This window comes from Artibeus jamaicensis, unplaced genomic scaffold (genome assembly GCF_021234435.1).
Source record: "Artibeus jamaicensis isolate MK-2021 breed Jamaican fruit bat unplaced genomic scaffold, CSHL_Jam_final scaffold_369, whole genome shotgun sequence".
In the NCBI taxonomy this organism is placed as follows: Eukaryota; Metazoa; Chordata; class Mammalia; order Chiroptera; family Phyllostomidae; genus Artibeus; species Artibeus jamaicensis.
Genome location: NW_026522042.1, coordinates 11,921,325 through 11,937,944, shown reverse-complemented (window position 1 = coordinate 11,937,944; position 16,620 = coordinate 11,921,325). Strand labels below are relative to the sequence as shown.

Sequence of the window (16,620 nt, the reverse complement as noted above, 5' to 3'; positions counted from 1 at the left end):
CGTACGTGGGGTATTTTTGATAATCGTTTAATAAAAGTGATTGCCTGAGGGGCAGGAAAGGGAAACTGGGTTTTCATTGAATGCTCTTCTGTATCTTGAATTGTAAACCATGTACAAAAATAAATAAATGCAAAAGTCACAGATGTGAACAGTGTTATGATTTCAGTGGTGTCCTCTGAAAAGTAACATCAAGAAAATTAGCTAAGAGGAAAATAAAACTCAGCCAGTCCAAACCCCAGGGAGGGGATGAAGTCCCCCTTCTGCTCACGCAGCTGCCGGCACACTGCTCTGACCTTCGAATGACCTGGTTTTAGGACATGCTCACATTGGGTAGCTACTCACCAGGCTCACTGCTGAATATTTAGTCGATACTGCCTAATAAAGGAGGAATTTATCTGATTGGCTTGAAAATTATCTTTTAAAAAATTAATCTAGTAGTAGGATTCTGAGCTATGGAGGGATATTCAAAAACTTGGAATGGCTTTCAAACTTTTGTTAATGAAGTGATGGTCCACTGTGTCCTCCTTGCTGAAATAAGGTGATGGTCTAATGTAACTATAGTTCTTTGTTTCTTCCTAGTTTTGAATTTGGAGGTCAAGATCACCACAGGAAATATATGACATGTACTGTATAACATTAAAAAGTAACATTTTTTATTGAAAATCAAACAGTAGAAAGAACAAATTGATGATTAGATAAATTCAGCATTTCCAATGAAGCCATGCCAAATCGCTATGAAAAATTAACCTATGCAGCAAAAGGAAAAAAAGTCTTCTATTAAGTTGACATAGAACAAGTTAAAACTTATAGAACAGTAGATGAATCATGACAATTACTGCCTTTTTATAATCATTGCTGAAGAATTCCTTAATGGAGTTAAAGAAACCTTAATGAATTTCTTTGTATAAACCTCAACTCTGTTCAGTTCATTGTCATTACTAACATTAGTAAGGGGAGAAGGTCTGTTACCACTGTGCTGATTATGGGAAAAGAATTTTCTGGAAGCAGATAGGCAGAGAAAGGTAGAGAGACGACGGGAACTCTGGTGTGCCCCAGGCTTTTCCCACTTCTAATAAAGAAACTCTGGAGAGAGTTTCAATAGTTTTAAAGAAGAAATGTGATAACAAATGAGTTAATGACTCTTTTTATTGGCTTCTAAAGGTCAGCCTCAAGTGACCCTGGAGCAGAGCCAGATTTCTCTGCACAGCTGTTGAGTAACTGACTTCTTCAGTCTCGAGAAAAGCGAAGGGTAAGTAAGTGGGTACAACACAGTGACTAAAGTAGGGGGTAGAAGAGGGAGCATTTCGCCAAGAGTCCTCTGTCATCAGCAGCTTGGTGCAGTCAGCTCCCTACGTGGGGTTCATCCCCCTACCGTGGCAGATGGCGGGGGGTTCAGAGGTGAGGCCCTCCTGGAAAGGGGCTGCATCGCCCAGCCTCTACATGATGTCCTTCACCCTCCAGTCCCATTGCTGGGGACCCTGCCCAGTAGAATCGCCTCCTAGTGAAACCTTGGGGTTTTTTTCAGGAGGAGCAAATCCAAATCTGAAGGCAACAGCTTTCATTACATCGGAAAGAGTGCAAAGGCGACAAATGGGGGTGGCACAACTTGGTGACCACGGACATGCAGCTTTGCAGTCAAGCTCAGTTCCAAACCTGGTTTTGCTCCTTACCACTGTGTGAGCTTGAGCAAATGACAGAATCTTCTTATTTACCTCCATTTACTTATTTATAAAAAACAGTAATAATCGCACTCACTCAAAGGGCGGCTAAGGTGATGAAATGAGTTAAAATGTGAAATTCTCTTTTTTAAAGATTTTATTTATTTATTTTTATACAGAGGGGAAAGGAGGGAGAAGGAGAGGGAAACATCAGTGTGTGGTTGCCTCTCAAACGCCCCCTGTTTGGAACTTGGCCTGCAACCCCGGCATGTGCCCTGACTGGGAATCAAATGGGTGACACTTTGCTTTGCAGGCCTACACTGAACCATACTAGCCAGGGCTAAGAGGTGAAAGTCTTAAAACAATGCCTTGAATACAGTAAGTGCTCAATGAACGCTTGCTATGGTGCTGTTAGCATTTATATGGTGAAACTGGCTACTGCAAAAAGCATGTGAAAATGTCTGATAGCATGAAGGACTCAGGAAATACAGCTGAAGTGTCAAAATACTCAGACAGGAGATAAACTAGCATGGGAATGTGACATTTCAGCATCTATAAAAAGCACAGCCATGAAAAACAACCAAGCCCGTAGGAATGGTCTTAGGAGACAGGATGGAATTTTTACAGTTAGGAGGTAAAAAGCAGCAAACAGTAAATAGTTACATTGCCTTGGACAAAGGTTTTCTCCCCCCTTAAACAAGTTAAGGCCAAAGTCCCTCATGTTTCCAGGGGATACCTGAGGTTGTTCCATTTGGGTTCACAACCAGTGGCTCAGGTCAGGGAGGGGCAGGAGAAACACCTCAGACAGGACAGGCCTACTGTCACCTTTATTGGTCCTACCCATCTGAAGGCCCCCAAGGCCCCACCTTCAAATTTGCTCCCCCTATTTCAACAGTGCTACCCCTCTGCTCCCGTCCTTGTGGGCCCACCCTCATCTCATGCCATTCTCTTGATCGGCTGCTCACGTTCTCCCATGGCTTCCAGTCTCTCAAGTGTTCTTGATACAGAAGCCCAAGCCATTTCTAAAATGCAACGTAGAACATGCTACTTCCCTGCTTAAAACTGATTTCCCTAGAACACAAGCCAAGCTCCATCCCATGACCTCCAGACTGCTTCCCTGCCTGACTCCGGACCCCCTCTTCCCTAAGGTCCAGCCCCACTGTTCTCCTTTCTATTTTCCAAACATGTCGAGCCTTCTCCAACTTCAGGGCTTTCGCTCTGGCTCTTCCCTCTGCCTGGCCTTCTCTCTCCCTGATCTCTGCACGGCCTTCTCTTTAAAGCCGATGTGCTCGCTCAGATGCCAGCTTCTCAAACAGGGCAACTTGTAAGCCTCTTCAAAGCAGCCCTCATTAGACACTATTCTTTTCACCTCACTTCATTATTTTTTTAGAGCCCTAACTTATTCCATTTATTTATCCGTTTCTCGATGAAGGTGTTCTCATGGCAGCAATAACTTCGTCACTCTCTCTCCAGCTCCTGCAATGCCCCCCGGCACAGAGCAGACCCTCCAGCAACATTAGCCAAGAGAATAAAAAAATGCTGATGCCCGTGATGCTTGGCTCACAGCAGCCCTATGTCCACATCCGCCCTGCAGTCTCCTTAACAACTTATTATCTTCTAATCCTGTCATTTTAGGACCCAAAAGAGCACAGAAGTGCCTTATTTCCTCCCTCCCAGTTTGGTACAAAAACCTAGCGGCTTTTTGATAGTAATACAACTTTCTGAGAAAGGCTGGAGTCCTAGATTCAACTGGGCCCTGGATCATTATTCTCAGATTGATTCTAGAGTCATTTCCCATATCCTAGGTTCTTCTAGATTTGGAATGATCTGCAACTGGCTCTTCCCAAACCACAGTTCATGACTCCCCAAGCCCAGTCTGATGCTGGAAGCCTCTGCAACCCGATGGATTTGCTGGGACCGAGAGGGTTTTATACACCCTGTTAGTTCCTGGTCAATTCACCTCGTAAAATCCACCCAGTGACAGTCCCCGGAGAACACAGCTTTACTTATATTTTTAATAAGGGTGTGAACAGGAATGAAATTAATTGGCTTTAAAATGTCTGAGAAAAGAAAGCAAGGGTTGGTTAACTAAAGATCAACATAGCAACTGGCAAATTTAATACATGGGTGGCAGGGAAGCTTAATCTTTATCTTTCCATCACATAATTATCAAGTTTCAGGCAACCTGATTTCCTAAGTGCATGTGCACAAACTTCTGTCAATGAAGCTACGCAGGGCCTCTCTGAGCACGGAGTGTGATTGTATCAGCAGAGTATCATGCTAGAAACCATGCTTTCTAAAGAGTAGAATGGCGGCATTCCTACCCAACAGAAATACGGTTTGGATGGTGTGGGGAAGCTCCCTGCCTAGTTTCAGGAGTTGTAACCGCCCCCCCATAGATAAGGCTGAATGAGTGACCTTCAGACTATCAGCCACTAAGGAGACAAAGCTTATCTCCCTGGCAGGAGCGCCGCTTCTGCTTCATCCATCTCTGGCCCCAGTGCTTGGTCGGTTAGTCCATGATGGGTACGGCCCCTCAGGGGTGGGGCAACCTAAGCCAGACACGATCACTTGGGAGGCCCTCGAGGAAGGACTGGGGGGGGGCTGCAGCAAAGAGGGGGTGATGGACCCTTGCCCCCTGGCTTTGATGAAGCCTGAGTCCTCAGTCGGTCAGAGAGAAGTCTCTGGGAATTCCTTGGCTATCTGCCTCCTCTGCCTGACTTAAGCCTGAGACAACGACAGAGGGAGGGGCAGCCCTGTGCTGGAAAGGGCAGGCTCCCCGGGTGATCAGGCCTGAGAAAGGATATGTAAAATCCTGTGAAGCCTGCTTTGCTAAGAATGCTCTTAGTTAACTGATAAAGGCCCGGACAGAAGATGAGTTTGTTTTCCCAAAGTTTTGTAGCCTTTTAGGGGATAGACCCTGACTTAGAAGAAGCCCTAATAGTTCTTTGTATGCTATCTACTGTTTACTGCCTGACAATGATTAATAAGCTGTACCTGTAGTCCTGTGCAAAAAAACCAATAAAAGCCTGTCTAGGCAAGGGTCAGCGCACTCTCCCCTCGAGAGGGTGGCCAGGTCGTTCTGAGGCTCTCCCCCCTTGAGGGAGTAGCCGTGCGGTCCCTTTTCCTCCACAGGACTTGGTAGTCCGTGTGAATTTGTCTTGACTTTCCATCCATAACGCCGCGGGCACTGCAGGCCAGTGCACACGTCTGGATGGTTCTCTGGGGCCCACGCCACCTAAAGCAAGAGATAGAAATAAGTAATTAAGATTTGGGTCTTAGCTGAGTGGTGAGATCAGCTCTTAATGACGTGCTCGGCAATCACCAGAAGAACAGTCATAAACAGGATGCCCAGGATTCATTCTTAGCATCTTGACTCAAGGGGTCTCTGGCAGAGCGCCGGAAGTATATTTTTCAAAGTGAAAAAGGTGATTGCATGTAAGGTGATTCTTACATGCAATCAGTGTGGAGGCTTGCTTTTTAGATACAGCTAAAGATACAGGAAATTGTTCTTCAATTGGTAACAAACTGAGAGACAGAGGAAAAGAAAATAACCATTTGGGGACGGTAGGAAAGTGACCTATCTCCTCGTCCTAAAGGGGAGGAAGCACTGAGGCTCTAGCTTTTTCCCACTACCCTTCACAAGGATCTCCCAGCCTCATTCATTGTTGGCAACACACTCAGAGACTCCCAAGACATACAAAGAATTCTTTTAAAACTCAGCTGTACAAAATTACTGGGCTTTCTTCTCTCTCTCTCTCTCTCTCTCTTTTTTTCAGGTGTGTAACAGAAATCAGTACTCGGTGAGCAGAAGCTTCAGAGAGGAGAAATCAGAAAAGCTAAAAAGCTCTGGTTGGAATTAGGGAGCCTTCGCTGGCTGGAGAGGTGGGGCGCTAAACCTTCGTTCACTGGAATGGAAACTCACGTAGGGAAACTCCACACAGGCTATGTCTGGGGCTCATGCAGACCAGCGGCTGACACTCATCATCACGGTGTTGGCAGCCCAGCCAGACTGGAAACTTTTTACTTACTTGTCCATAACACTCACTCGTTCATTGAAGGAATAAATTGCCGGGTACAGAATATTCTCTAACAGGAGACCGAGCCCACTTTCTTTGGGAGCCAGACAAGATATGAGGAATTCAGTGGCTGAAAATTTTAATCTCGCTTTTGTTGCCAGCAAGCTCAAGGCCGGAGGCAAGTCATTAAACCCCATTTCCTAATTTGTAAAGTTGCAGAAGTGAGGAGAGATGATAGACTGCAATAAAGTAACTTCTGTTGGCACTAATGGGCATGATAATGGTGCCGTAAAGTCCAGTTGATACAAGCAGCTGCGAGACACCAGTTGCTTCACACTTGGCCCAGGTTCACTACAGGGTCCCCACAAATCACACGAGGCACGGGAACAGGTCGCTAGTGACACTTATCTACCACAGTCAAGTCGATGGAATCACTACAAACATTACCTGTGCATTGAAAAGGCTACACAGAAATATATGTGCATATCAAATTTCCACAAAGACTGCATGTCTATCCATTGCATTCTCTTTACAAGATTACCCTTTTGATTTTATTTCCCATGATTGTGATCTAGAGACTTGGTGTTTCTGCTTACTGATCTTCAGCTACGGCTTCACATTGGATATTCTGGGGAATTCAACAACAACAATATTCCTCCCCCCATTCATAAGCTGGCAAAAAGAACTCTGGAGATGGGATGGGGGCATCAGTAGTTTTTAAAAGCCTCCCTGATTGCAACTCTTCTTTTAAAAAAATATTTTATTTATTTATTTTGAGAGAAAGGGGAAGGGAAGGAGAAAGAGAGAGAGAGAAACACTGATCCATTGCCTCTCACACACCCCCAACTGGGCACCTGGCCCGCGACCCAGGCATGTGCCCTGACTGTGAATCGAACAGGCGACCTTTCGGTTGGCAGACCGGTGCTCAATCCACTGAGCCACACCAACAGAGCTCCAGCTGTTCTTTTTCATATCACCCAACACTCCACACACATTTCCACATGCATGCCACATGAGTATCTCTTCCTATTTGGAGATGCCTCTGTCCCTGTCTCCATTTGTCTTTGGCTCAGCCTCCCATGCTTCAATGGCTATCTCTTGCTGTGTCTTTGTCAATGTACTTTAGGGCTCAACAAGCATTGCCTTTCGGAATCTCCAAACCCCATGTGTCATTCATGTTAACACTGAATGTTATCCTACGCTATTCCTGATGTTTTACATTTGCGCCCAGCTTCCCAAATAGGTAATGTGTTCCTGCAGAAAAAAGGACCTGGTTTGATGAGTCACTTGTTGTCCCCATGAGTCTGGCACTGATTTCTTGGCTTAAAAGATGCTGAAAAATGTGTTACTGTAGATGCAGATAGATGAAAATTCACTCTTATTAGCTTCTTACAGATTTAGATTTCAAGTAGAAATGAACAAATGCTATTTGTATTTTGCACAGAGCATCTCGTATAGTGCTTCGGTTGTAGCTGCAGGAAGGAGACTCTTCTCGGGAGGCAAACGTCTACAGGCTACCAGCGGTAGCCAAGGCCAGTATTTTTATGGCACGTTTTCCCAGTAGCACTGGATGTGGCATTATCTCACCAATTCCGAGTTCTCTACAGGACTGTTGGAGGAAGTGGAGCAAGGGGAACACGCAATCCAGTAGAAAAAAGTAGAATCCAGGCCTCTGATACCTCAGGCCAGAGGCTTCCTCTAACAATACCAGAATCTGACTGCTTTCTCCTTTGGAAGAAATAAAACTACGAGGACAAATCAGACCTTCACTGACCTACTCAAGGGCCACTTTAGCCAGTGGACATAAGAAACCCACGTGGCCCTCTGTGATGTCCATGGAGCAGCCCTTCTGGAAACTGGGGCTGCATCTTGTACAAACTGTTTTAAGCAGAAGGACAGAGAGGAAGAAACATTTGTCACCACAGTGAGATGACTTACGTCATGAGCTTCGCACACAAACAAAAAGCTCTGGGTGACCCCTAGTCTGATTCTACGAAGTGCCATGAATGACAGCGGCGTGGGCCTGGGAAGTGATTTAAAGTTAAAACTATAAAGTCAGATTCAAAATGACCCTTTGGTCATAGGGTGTTTGAAAGTTGTTCGAGATTTGCCTGGGTAAGAGGGTGGGTGATGATGAATGTCACTATAGTGACATGATCAATTAGGCTACAAATTATCGTCTGCGCAGCAGAGGAACGAGGTAGGGGGTGAGCACAGAGGAACCTCTTTTTCTCTTGTTTACTGCTTACCCGAATAACTGAATCTGGGGACATACTTGACATGGAGTCTGAGTAAGAACAGAGACAAAGTTACTTGAGGAAGAAGGAAGAAGAATTTCTTACATCTTTGTCAAATTATTATTCTATACCAGTGCTGATCAATGGAACTATAATGTGAGCCACAAGTATGATTTGATTTTTTTCTATCAACTACATTAAAAGATTTAAAGGAAATGGATGAGATTAATTTAATACATTTCATCTAAACCAATACACCTAAACCATTATCATTCTAATATACAATCAATTGAAAAAGTTATGAGGTTTTTTGTATGAGTTCTTTGACATCCAAGGCGTAGTTTATTCTTTCAGCATATCGCACAGTTTGGACTAGCAGCGTTTCAAGTATCCAGCAGCCACATGTGGCCGGTGCTGTGCTTTCCAATGTACAGATTTCAGTGTCTTTGTTTTTATTCTGTTTGCTTGTTTGTTTTCATTTTAAGCTTGTAATCTTTCTTTCCCATATTTCTACATCATCCAATTTCTTGCAACTGAGGGGCTGGGACGGAAGGGAAGGAGTGAAAGAGGGAAAGAGAGAATTGGTTAAGTCTGTGTCAAGCTTTGAAAGATGACAGTGGCATTGTCTCTCTACAGGGACAGTTTCTGGTGCAGCTGCAGACGGACGCAGCCAGGAGACTTCAGTTGCCATGCCCAGCTGTTTGTAGCTATAGGCAAAGAGCTAGGTGTTTTGTGTTCAAGATTATGGGCCAAAAGAGAAAGAAAATGGGTTAAGAGTCCATGCCAGTCTGAACACAACATATTTCACTTTCTGGCAACACAGAGCTCTCTGCTTGATGAAGCAGCAAACCCGACTCGTCTCTGAACCCACCACTCATCTTGAAGAATATTTAGACCAGAATTGATTTTACTCCTTCTTCTACTGACATAAGCCCTATAAGAGAGACATTGCTCTAGAAAGCATGAAACTATGTAACACTTAAAATCTTACATTAATATCAATAATAGCAGTTTCTCACTGACTGCAGACCTGGCATTATATACTACTTCCGTTCTCCTGTCAACTGAGCAAGAAAGGTGGTATTGTTCCCCATTTTACAGACAGAAAAAGTGAGGCCCATTGAATCAACTCACTGAAGTGTGGGAGCCAAGACTGAGGCCCAGTCTGTTGGGCTGCAAAGCCCCGCATGTCCCCCAGTACCTCACAGGCATTGCCAGTGGAAGATCCAGGTCCCACGAAACCTGAGTCCCTGGTCCCTGAAAGACGAAGGGTGGAGGTCCAAGAGAACACCATCAACTAGCCTTATCATGCCCTGGGGAGCAAATGACACTTCAGCCCAAAACAAAGTCTTGGCCCCACTGTCCCACATCCAGCTAGGTGACCTAAAGAGCTCTAGAAGCAGCAAGACATAAGGGGACAGTCACCTACAAAGGAGTCCGAATCAGACTGTCAGCGGATTTCTCAAAAGAGACCCTACGGGCAAGCAAGGGCTGGAAAGAAGTATTCCAAGTCTTGAAATCCAAAGACCTACAACCAAGATTGATCTATCCAGCAAAGCTTTCATTTAGAATGGAAGGACAGATAAAGTGCTTCTCAGGTAAGGTCAAATTCAAGGAGTTCATCATTACCAAGCCCTTATTATATGAAATGTTAAAGGGACTTACCTAAGAAAAAGAAGATAAAAATGATGAACAGCGAAAGGACAGCAAACTCACAGTTACTAAGAACCACACCTAAAACAAAAACAAACTAAGAGGACAGCTAGATCAGGAGCAAAACCACAGAAATGAAGATCACATGGAGGGTTAGCAACAGGGGAGTGGGAGAAGGAGAAGGGGGGAGAAGGTACAGAAAATAAGTAGCATAGATGGTAGGTAGAAAATAGATAGGGGGAGGGCAAGAATAGTATGGGAAATATAGAATCTAAAGAACTTGAGACACGTGGTCATAAACTAAAGGGGGGGGAATGTGGGGGAGGGGTGTGCAGGGTGGAGGGAAATGAAGGGGGAAATAGAACTGTAATGACATAATCAATAAAATATATTTTTTAAAAAAGAGCTCTCTCTTTGAGACGGACAGTGACTCTTGCAGGTGGCTCTCCAGTGCCATCTCTAGGACTGAAAACTACGAGGATGAGGGTCAGTGCCTCAGGAGAGTCATCAGGAGAGTTGGTGAGGAGGGTTCCTCAGGAGGCAGAGACTGGGGGAGCCCTTGGGAAACAGTGTCCCTGGAGCTGCTGAAAGCAGGGCTTTCACTTTCAGGAACGAGGCTGCCTCCGGATTCAGGGAAGGCTGTCATTACCACGGCTGTCCCGACGGCCAGCAGGCGCTGCATGGTTGGTCTAGAGGGAGGTCTTCCAAGGGAAGGCTTCCTTTAGACAAGGAATGGTCACCTGGGTAGGTGACCACTTCAGACAGGGTCATCAGGGAGTGTCTATGAGCCATGGGGGATCTATCTTATGTACATTCCATAAGGACATTTCCCCCCACCCCCACCCTGGAAGAGGACTCATAGCTAATTCTCGAAAGGACCCATGGCTGCCAATTTTAAAGAACCACTAAAATCAATGTTCATCTGCTGCTTCCTGGCACACTGTTCAGCACTTTTACCCCCCACACCCACATATATATGCACACATGTGCTTCACAGGAAATACATTATATGTGGAATGATTTCCTAAATATTGCAAAGAAAACTGAGGCCCAGAGTACATAGGAGTCCTGCCCAAGGATTCGCAGCACCCCTCTGGCCAAGCGGCGTGAGGCTCGGTGGGAAGTCTTTGCCAGCCACCTGGATGAAGGAAGACACACGCAGCCCTCCAGGTGGAGGCTGAGGTTCGGCACCCTTTTCAAGCGCAACCACGGAAAACCCTGTATTGCCTGTCCTTCAGGGCAACGCGGGCTGCTTCCCGGGAGCACAGGTAGAGGTCACTAAAAGGACTCGTTCGCACTCGGAGAACGAGAACTCCGCCCCGCTCTCGCCCCCTGCTCCGCGCGCCGGCTCCTCCGGGCTGCGCTTTCCGCGGCTCAGCCCAGCGCCCCGCGCCCCTCGGGCTGGGATTCCGGGCGGAGTCGACCCGCATCCCCCGTCTCCGGGACGGGTTGCGGTGGCCGCAGCGGCTACAGTCCGCAGCGGCTTACCTGCCACCATCCCGCCTGCCTCCGGGAGCGGGGGCGCCGCGCCTTCCTCTCCGAGGTCTGAGCGGGGAGCGCGGGGGCCATCCCCGCATCCGAACCCCCTCCCCTCGCTTTTTTTTCAATTTGACGTAAACCATTTACATTCTGAGAATCCCACAGTCACGCCGAAACTCATTCTCAAGGGTGCATCCGAAGTTTTTTTTTTAATTTATTATTATTATTTTTAAAATAAAGGCAAACGCGTGCAATTGTAAGAGCTGGCCGGGACGCAACCTTTTTCGTTCCTCTGAGAAGGGACCTAAACGCTGCCTGAGGGCAAAGCCAAACCTGCGTGGCTCTGCGAACCAATGTCTCCCTAATAAATTCAATGAAAAGAAAGAAAAACCCCGCTTTCGCAGCCCCTCCGCGCCCCGCGGAGGCTTTCTGCGGGCAGTTGTGCAGCCCTAGCCGAGGCCGCTCTCGGTCGCCTCCCGCGCTCAGCCTCGAACCCGCAGCGCTGGCGCCGCGCCACCCGCGCCACCCGCGCCTCTCGCGCCACCCGCGCCACCCCTGGTCGAACACGCGCGCCGCAGGCTGCGCCCGCCGGAGCCACTCACTTTTGTCGGGGAGCAAAGTCTGCCATATCAGCCCGTTAAGCACTCCCGGCGAAAGAACACGGAGATCCACCGCGTGTGAAGCTGTCTCCCCAGCAGCCGGTAAAATCCAGAAAGACGGGAGCAGCGAGGGGAAGGGGGCGGCGGTGGGGGGCTCAGCCCCGAAGACGCGCTCTCGGGATCTCGGCCGTGGTCCCACCGTCCCCGGCCCGGTGGCTTTGTGAGCAGAGGCTCAACTCGGTGCACTTGTTCACTCTTTCTTCATCAGGGGAGGAGTCAGTGTTGCAACATTTATGTTCCTTGCTGGAGGCAAAACAGTGATATTCTTCGGCGTGCAGAATGTCCAGAGTCTGCCGGTTCTAAAGGTGAGAGAGGTGGTTGGGGGAACCGGAATGCAGCAAGGTGTGCGGAAGGAACGGCAGACTCTTCCCGGATTGGCTTCGCATGGTCAGGGCTACACAGCTGCCCGGAGATGGAACCAGCAAATAGACAAAACAATAATAAAAATGGCTTCATGAATTCAGTGACCTCAAAGGTGATATTCTCCTGACAGCCAAGATGTGGAGTGTCTCCCTGTCACATATTATTTCCTTCTTTCAGAATAACTTTAAACAGCAGCTTGACAACATGTGAGGGAAACTCCCGGGATTTGAATCTCACCTTTCCTGAGAAGGAAAAGAGCAAAAGAAAATAAAGTCAGTGGCCCAAGGAAGTTTTGCTTTCTTTTTTGATACCACAAAGCCCAGACTTCCAGGGCACTGTGCTTATTCTCTGCCATTTGAGTATAACACAGAAACAGTGGTAGTGCCAGAATAATCCATGCTTTTGTTGTTTTCCACAGATACAGAATCTACCTTTTCTGATAAGGTTGTATGCTTTTTTTTGTTTTGTTTTTTTTATAACAAAGCCACACACCACCACCACCTTTTCTCTTGAAGAAGAAAAAATACTGAAACAAATAGCAGTTGCCTGAATCAAATATCCCTCAGTTGGTAGGTTCCTAGTGTCTCTCTGATGTCATTAATGTTGCATTCGATTGTTTCACAACTAAGAAACTATTTTAAGCAAAGGCTATTGAGTTGGTTGACCCCAAGAAGAAATATACCTGTGAAGAAGGACTCTTGGTGGTTAATTGGGCTCAATTTCATAATCAAAGTCTAGAAGCCTTTGCTGACAGGGGCCCCTTACTCAGGCTGCACTGGAGGGGACAGCCACAGACTGGGGTCCTGCACTGAGGTCCTGCAGGTGAGCAGATCATTGTAAAGGAGTCCCTGGAATCCTCTTTCAACCAGTGGGCTGAGACCTGCCCCGTCTGATCAGAGTTGCACAGCTATAGCCTTGTTGGCGTCTTCACGGCATCAGAGCAGTTTCATAAGGGCCAATCAGAACACATGATTCCAAACAACTAGTCAGTGGACAGTGCTGTTCAGACCAACCAGACTGTAAATTTGGATTCCTCGTTTACATAGATGTGGAGCAATCAGGACAGGCAGGAACTTTCTCTACAAAAGTGGGCTTTCCCTTTGTCTTCTGGAAGTGCCTTTCCCTCTCCTTCAGAGGCTGCGTCTGCTCGAGTGTGCAAACTGTTCATCAGTAAAGTATCTCCCTCCCCACACTCCAGATTGGAATCACCTGTTGGCATCTAGACTGGCAGCAGCAAACTTTAGTTGACAAGTTTCATCAAATATGTTATTGAAATACTAGGATTTCCCTCTTTGAATGATTGCCTCTCTGGAATAACTGACAAATGACATTCAACAGCAGCCACTTGCCAATACTTGGGAAGCCATTAAAAATCCCATCATGCTTTGGTGATCCTTTTGGGCTGGACGCCCAGAGTCACCTGTGCAAGTGCAATCGCCTGATGCTTCCTGTTCAGTGACACAGCCCTGTACAATTAAACCTTAGACTTCTTATCAATGGGAGATGCTTCTTTAATGTATGTTTACATTCCTTCATGGGTAGCCACGAAGGTATGCAACCCCTTTCCAATTTCAAAACCCCTGGGTGACATGGGATTTCAGTGGCAGAATATTTCTATATAATTTTTGCAAAGCAAGGGGTCATTTCATTTTCGAAAGTTGTTCTAATCAGACTATTTGAACAGCTGGTGAAAAAATACATTATTCTAGGTAATTCTAGCCTGTCAGCTCTTGGAAGGTAGAAGCCTTGCTTTTCCTCCGGGTAGTTCCCAGTTAGCTGCAGGAGGCTCTACTCGTCTGTGGCTATGGCTTCCCAAAGGTGAGAAGGTGGTTGTTGAGGGACTGATCCACATCTCACTGGGGGAGAAGCATGGGGCTGGCTTAGTGATGTGTTGTGCAGCCCACAGGCGCTGTCACTGAGCCACCAGTGTTCATCACAGCCAGTTACCACGCCGCAGCCGTACTGAGATGAAGAAGGAAGTCTTCAACCTCTTTCCTCTGCCCCACAAGTACTCTGTCACTGCCTCTGTCTCTAAGTTCACATGCTCCAACCCCTTTATCTGGGTTCCCTTCCTGCATGTCTCTGACTTGTCATTGTCTCAGTGGATGTGTTTCTCCTTTTCCCAAGCTATTCCTCCAGCTGAGTCCTGGCCCCCATCCCTGCTATGGCCGCCAAGACTGCTCCATGGCTAGAGGCAGAGGAAAAAAGCTCAGCCTTTGGCATGGCTTTTGGTCCTTACTATTCATTTGGATTCCTGAAGCTTCCCTTGTCTCACAGTAAATTGGATGCCGTGATATATGCCTCAGAAATAATAGTGGTGATCGTTAATCACCAGTAAAGGGAATAATAGTGGTGATGGCATATGTAAAATGCCTGACCAGTAACAGAAAGCCTAGAAACACGAGGTTGCTTTTTTTCCTTCCCTTTCCTTCCATCTTTTCTGTCTCATGCGCTCCTTCATCTCAGCCAACCCTTTCAGTGGTTTTACAATTTAATTCTCTCCTTTCTTCACCTGGCAAACTTGGCGAAGGACTGTTCTCCCCTCCTCAGCTTCTCTGGCTCATTACATTCTCAACGATGTCACTGAGTGGCTGCGTACAGCACACTCATCTGAGTGTTTCAAAGGTACTGAGTTTGGGTGTCACTTGCAGAGCTTCTAATTCAAGAGGTTTAGGGTCCTCATTTCTGTGTTTCTACAAAGATGCACAGGCAGGGTAGAAAAAGGCTTCCTAATCCTCTTTGCACCCAGTTTCCACCACTGCTACTCAGCACCTGCCCTCCGGGCCGCGGCATCGCAGGCCTCTCTGCAGGGTTCTGCACCCCTCTTTCTCCCCTCAGGAAGCTCCCATTCCCCCCGTATTCAGCCCACATCCGCCCCTAGTTCTCCTCTGTGACGTTCCTATACTGGCTTCTGCCTTGACCCTTCTTTCTTCTTCTGTCTTAATGGGACGGTTTGGTCACTGGTCTTTCAACTTTCTGCTTCGAGAGCTACATTTCCCCCCCTAAAAAACAGAAAACAAAAGAAAATGCTAAAAATACCAAAAGAGTAAAAAAACAACCCCCAACAAACCTACAATCCCAGGACTTAGAAAAAAATCTGTGTCTGTGAAGTAAAACAATAATCCTCCCAAATCACACGCATCTTCCTTCTTTTATGGAATTCTGTCTCTGGAGGTGACCGCCCGTTAACATTCTAATGCATATCTATTCTTTTTCCTACAGGGACGTAGTCATATCCCTGTATTGTGCGTGCATAATTTTTAACTAACAATAAAGCAGTTTCTGTGACTTGTCTTTTTAAAGGTTGATTTGGTTATATATTATAGGATACTAGGTATAGACTATAACCCATTCTTTTTAATGGCGGCCTGGTTTCTAATTTATTCTGCCATCCTTCTGTTGGCAGATCTTTGGTCATTTCAGTTTCCTATTGTACAAAGTGCCTCCATGGTCATCTTTGCTTGTGTCTTAGAGTAGGTACCTTAGAAATGGCATTGTTGGGTCAAAGAGAATGAGAACTAAAATTTTGATAGATCACTGCCAAATTACTCTTCAAAACTGTTGCTCTTCAACAATAAAGACCTAGAAGAGAGTGTACTGAGTCATAGTGTGGGAACATTTAAAGTCTTTACATATACCTCCAAATTCTCCCAAAAATAATGATCAACATACACTCCTTCCAATGATGTTTTCTCCAATGTTATGATTTCCCCAATGATTTCTAGTATTACATATTATACATTATATTTTAATATATATTTGTATCTATTCTGGACACCATTCTGTTTTGTTTGGCATGCCTGCTTGTATGCCAATAATGCACAATTTTGATGATTATTGTAAAAAGAGTATATTATCCATTACTATAAGCAATTTATCAAGGTCTTTCTTTTTACAATTTTCTTGATAATTATGATATATTCATTTTTCCATAAAGCTTTAGAATCAATTTTTCCAATTTAAAAACAAGATATCTTTGGTATTATGTTATATTTATATATTAATTTGAAAAAATTGATGCCATTGAGGCATTAATTTTTCGCTCCCAGGAAATATATCTCTGTGGGTATTTAAGTCTTTTAAGACTGTCTTGCAAATTTTAATTTAATCTTATAATGTCATTATAATCTTATTGCACAATTCTTTCATTGCTTAATCATACCGCAGTATGAATGTTTAGGTTCCAAAATCTTTACATTTATTAATGTTACAATGAACACATTTGTGGAGCAATTTGCTTTCTGAGGTCTGTCCAGAAAGTACCCAGCCATGCACTATGAAAAATGGAGACATTTACTGAAGAAGATACAAGAACATAGGACAATGACACCTCGGGCTCCTCCAAAGTAGACATCTTGGGACCTCACACAGTTGTCCTAATTGCTCTCAGCTGCCCTGTCGTATTTTCCTGAATCTTATCCAAGGTCTGAAATCTCTTCCCTTTCAGAGGTGACTTTAATTTGGAGAAAAGCCAGAAGTCGCAGGTTGCCAAATCTGGGCTATAGTGGGGCTGAGTCACCTGGGTGATTTGATGTTTTGCCAAAAAAACTCT

General features: G+C 45.6%; 1 protein-coding gene across 2 annotated transcripts in view; it reads right to left on the bottom strand.

Moving 5' to 3' along the window:
• PRLR (prolactin receptor) overlaps positions 1-11,739 on the bottom strand; it is a 151,190-nt gene extending 139,451 nt beyond the window's left edge. For both annotated transcript variants that reach the window (XM_037129049.2, XM_037129052.2), the window contains exon 1: positions 11,649-11,739. The gene's annotated coding sequence lies outside the window, so the exon portion shown is untranslated. The remainder of the gene's footprint in view (positions 1-11,648) is intronic.
• Positions 11,740-16,620: the final 4,881 nt, after the last annotated feature.